Consider the following 5,333-nt stretch of genomic DNA (forward strand, 5'->3'; position numbering starts at 1 on the left):
ATCAGCCCATGTCACTTCAAGGAGAAGCATTTGTCAGGCCTATTGGGCATTTAAAAACCTTGCAGATATAATATAGTGATATATGTCCAATAACTGGGCAGATAACAGTGCTGGTAAATGTTCAATGGCTTTGCAAATAAACAGAGCTGGTAAAAGCTTGCAGACAAACCTTGGAGGTCCTACACGGATGATCAGATGGGAGAGTGAAGGATGTATGAGCAGCGAGAAGCAGGAATCAGGAAGTTGTCACGATCAATCCACATTGAAAGGAAATCATGGAGCCTTCATGTAGTGCCGCCCTAGTCTCTGATTGGAGCGCATACTTGGTATGTGAGTAACGATACGCACTGAGAATGTGCAATAAGGTTCATTTAGACATAGTTTAGACATAGGTTTGTGACAGTCTGCCAATCCCTTTGCATGCCTTCTGCTGTGCAGCGCTGTGCGCGTGACCTTCCATTTCTTTGCTGTATCAGCAATACAGACAGTGACCAGAAATATGTGTCCAGCTTGGCAGAACCCCAGGCTGGGATCTGACCATTACTGTGTGTTGCGGACCACAATAGTGCACATACCCCAAAGCATGTTACACAGAATGCTCTTGTTCCTCTGGGAGGGGTCATATTGATAGGCAATTGCAAGGATGCAGAACAATTACAACCAGAAACAAACTTGGAAGCAAATTTAGAAATAATATATCTGTACTCATTAACAAGTCTGATCATCCTAAATCAATATCTAAAACCAATATGGCACATAAGTTGCTCATAATCAATATTTAAAAAAATCAATAAAAGTGTGAAGAACTAAAACACTCATTATGACAAATTAGTAATATTTTCCTATTGTGGGGTAACTCTGGTTCCAGGTATGACCAAAGTAAAGGGATCATCTTAGATTATGAAAAATATCATCAATATCAGGTGTGAACAAAGTCAGGGGAACTTCTCAGATTATGGGAATATATTCAGTACACCTATCTTATCCCCTTGAGTAACTTCCAGTAGCACACCTCCCCCCTTGAGTAACTCCCAAAGGAACATGAAAAAAAAAAAAAAAAATAGAACTGTGTGCTTTTGTCAGAGACACTGACACATAAAAATGATAAGGTAACAAAAAAAAATTCAGAAACTTTAGCACACAGGAAAAAAAAGTAATATAGATTTAATACTTTCCTAACTTAGTTCCTTTCTCAACCCTTTTAACTTTAGGAGGTCACATTGATAGGCAGTTGCAAGGGTGCAAAACAAGTACATCCGGAAACAAATGCAAAAAACGTGTGTCTCAGGAAGATGTTCTCATTGGAGGCTAGCCTTAGGCAGTTACTCATGGTATGATTTATATTACTCACTATTCACTAAGGTCTCATCAGTCTTAGTATATCTGTACTCATAAACAAGTCTGATCCTCCTAACGCCTTATCTATACCCAATATGGCACATAATAGGACTGCACTAGGAAGTTGCTCATAATCCATACTCAAACAATCAATAAAAGTGTGAAGAACTGAAACACTCATTATGACAAATTACAATTTTCCTATTGTGGGGTAACTCTGGTTACAGTAAGGGATCATCTTAGATTATGAAAAATATTATCAATATCAGGTGTGAACAAAGTCAGGGGACCTTCTCAGATTATGGGAATATATTCAGTACACCTATCTTCCCCCCTTGAGTAACTTCCAGTAGCACACCTCCCCCTTTGAGTAACTCCCAAACTAAGGAACATAAAAAAAAAATAGAACGGTGTGCTTTTGTCGGAGAAATTCTGACAAATAAAAACGATAAAGTAACAAAAAAATTCCAGAAACTTTAACACACAGGGAAAAAAGTAATATAGATTTAATACTTCCTTAACTTTGTTCCTTTTTCAACCCTTTTAACTTTAGAAGCATTAAATCTATATTTTTAACCACTAATGTCTGTCTTTAAAAACAAACTAAAAAGTTCTGGGACAGAATGACCTGCCATTTAAGTGATCATTTACTAAAGGCAGTTTCTAAAAGAAAACAAGTGATTTGTTTCTTAATGAATCACTGTTTAACAAAGTGCAAGTCAGGCCCAAAAGGGAAAAGACAACAAAAGCATCCATCTACCAAAATAAAATTTAATATTATTTTCCGACCTGACTGCAATTATACAATTGGAGGCTTCTCCTTAAAACACACCAAAGTGTAAAATGAAATAAAACATTATTAATAAAATAATTATTGTTATTTATAAACAGTATTCATATAAAATACCAACATATTATGCAGCGCTGTACATTAACTAGCACTGTACATAAAATAGACCAAAGCAAGGTACAGTATGTTTTAGGGTCCTCCAGATTTACCTGTCCGGGTCATATCGATATTCCATCGTTTATCTATTTTTTCCCTGAAATACAAAACCTCAAAAGTCAATAATAACATTTTATTTTCAGTGGGATGTTCCCAACAGATCGGTCACTTATTCCTGACCCTCTACAATTCATAGTTTCTCTGTACTCTCTTTTAAAAGCTCTGAACTCTTCAAAGAAACTATGTAGTTGAGTTTTCAGTTGGTCCTTCTCAGCCTGTAAAGAATTGTTTTGTGTCTTTGTATTTTTGAAAGAGACCCCTGGCCTATGCTTATGGGGATGGGTCCCCCAACATGATGAATACACCTCAATATCACGTCTATATATTTATATATTTATATATATTATATTTTTTATTGACGTTGGTTTATCCTCTTTATAGAACAATTGGACAAACCAAATCTGGCAATGTGGCCAAATAGTCCACAAGCATAGCATCTTATCTTGTGAAAGGCATTAAACATTTATTTACCTCTGACACATGTTTAAGCTGAGGATCTGGAATATCAGGAGCCTTTGTTGACTGTTTACAGTACAAACGAATGGTTTTACTAGAGTTCTGACCTTCCCTACAAACACTGGATGAGGCCACTGTCCTAATATAAAAACAAGGCACACCAGTTCCATTTGTCTGTGGAGGTTGTACAACTCTCTCCTTGCCTGATGATATAGAAGGAGATTCTATTTTATTAGCTGATTCTTCTTCAGAGGCAATCTTTTGCTTTCTCTTTCAATCGGTTAGTTACTCTTGGCAGTGGCATCAGCCTTACTCATGGACATGTCACCTGCACAAGCTGGTGCAATGTTTTTAACCTTGGCCTAATTGGTTAACAGATCTTCCATTGTATCTATTTTAGTGGCCATACCTGTGCAGGCTGCATCCATACCTGCTAAAGCTAGACTTTTAAGCTGTCTACTCTTTTTACAAGTGTTAGTTTTAATCAAATAATTCCTACACATATGCCTATAGAGACTTTTTAAATTTAGCATCTGAGCCAAAATGCATGCTTTTATGCTCAAGTGTATAAGATGACACAAACCTTCCCAAACTGGATAAGGATGCCATTTCCGATAGGCCTGTACCTGGAATTCGCAACTTAGTATTCTAAAACTTGTTAAATAACTGATAATATATATTAAGGTACAAGGTGACCACCTAAAGAAACTTTAAACTAAAAGGGTAATGCCAGATAAAGCAAGAGGAATGTGCTATGATGTCATACAACTGGTGGATTCGGAACATATTTGGGGCTCAAAAGCAATATCATCAAAACAACCTGCAAACCATTATAAAAATGCAAGCTCTCGCCAGACGCTGGAAAGAGCAAACACTTTACAAGGGTTTACACTGCAAACACAATCCACAGGACTTTACTAGATGCAAGGAACCAGAATAGGATATTCCACAGGAAGAGATCAACATGGAAATGAAAAGTCTCCTGATAACCACAAGGAAACTCCTTCTGGATGTGATGTGTATTCAACCTGCGAAAACTCTCTTTGATGTGTTATTTTAGGAATATTTATCTGCATAAATATGGAAATTATATCCTCTATCAATACATATAATCAATCAATACAATAAATGAAGGATCATGCACAAATAATAGCTAGTCACAGTTTAATTAAGAAAACAAGGTGAAACAATGTACACAGCAATATTGTCAGATATTTACACATAGGAATGTCAATCAATTATATATATATATATCATATAGACATAAAGTTATTAATAGTAACCCCTGTAATAATCTAGTAACTCCTTAGTACACAATACAGTAATTATAAAATAGCAAAGTAATGCAGTAATACTATAGACACCCATAAGAATACAATCAGGAATATATTATAGCTACCTGCAAAGAGGTTAATGGGTACCTCAGGAGCCTACTTCCTTCCGAAGAGGACCCCATACCAGCTTACCTAAGGAGACCCTCGGGAGATAAAGAGCAAGCAAGAGAGAAGAGACCTCCAATCTCCCAGTTCCCATTTTTATATATTTAATTCCCATTCGGTATCCTTGGGGCTGTTGGATTGGTTAGTGGGTGTGTTCTGTACGATGACCATCAGTTGACACACCTCACTAGATTGGGATTGGTTAAGGTAGTTTGATGGACCTCCCAACTAAATTTGCTATATGAATCTCCAGCTGCAATCTATGTTTAAGGGTCTATAAATGTCCAGCTGGATCATCCCCCAGTCCATCTGGTTAGTTATGCCTCCATCTCCTGTTTCCTCAGGTGGATGGATTTATTGCCATTTGAAGGCCATATTGGTGATCTGTTTGTTGGAAAATAGATCTTGTCTCCTGGCAGCTGTTGTATCACCTGTGTGTTACTTCTGTGAAGTCCTGGCCTTGGAGACCCCCTAGGAGGGCCCTATGGCCAGATTAAGAAAAACAGGTTTCGTGTTTACACACAACATTCCTGCACCTATATACATACATTATATATACATTTATATCTATCCAGGTGTCCTGATGACACCTGCTTTTCCAGGACAGGTGGGTGATATAATATCCATATTTATGTAAATAATATTCATAATTAACAGTTGTCATATCCCTCACAGGTCAAGCTCATTTCTTGGCTTGCTGTCAGTTTGTAAAAAGCTACTAATAACAATTTTTTGTATTCCAGTGTGAGTTATCCAGCATTAGACATTGAGTGTTCTTCATTCGATACTGATCGGGGCATTTAGTGCCTACAATGGTAATAGTGCAAATTTTCATCGCAGTGGTGGTGTCATCACTGCTACTGGCCACTGAGCACTGGCTGATCGCTGGACGGGGTTCTGTTTATGTTGGAAAAGTAGAAAGACATGGAATTTGAAATGCAAATTAAGCAGGATGAAACTGCATCCAAATATTGGAGGATGGCTTGGATGTATTTTGTGATCTTGCTGAAATTAATAATCACTAATAAAATATTGGAATTCTTGCAGTGGTTGAATTGGGAGGGCTTGGAGATGGATTATATATATATATATAT

General features: G+C 37.1%; 2 long non-coding RNA genes across 3 annotated transcripts in view; both read left to right on the forward strand.

The window, feature by feature from the left end:
- The window catches only part of LOC140342247 (uncharacterized), a 1,438-nt gene extending 846 nt beyond the window's left edge, over positions 1–592 (forward strand). Inside the window, exon 2 of the long non-coding RNA XR_011923020.1 lies at positions 393–592. This is a non-coding gene — a long non-coding RNA (uncharacterized lncRNA). The remainder of the gene's footprint in view (positions 1–392) is intronic.
- Positions 1–5,333, forward strand: part of LOC140341727 (uncharacterized) — a 26,608-nt gene that overhangs the window by 17,817 nt on the left and 3,458 nt on the right. The gene's annotated exons all lie outside the window — the stretch shown is intronic.

This window comes from Pyxicephalus adspersus, chromosome 12 (genome assembly GCF_032062135.1).
Source record: "Pyxicephalus adspersus chromosome 12, UCB_Pads_2.0, whole genome shotgun sequence".
In the NCBI taxonomy this organism is placed as follows: domain Eukaryota; kingdom Metazoa; phylum Chordata; class Amphibia; order Anura; family Pyxicephalidae; genus Pyxicephalus; species Pyxicephalus adspersus.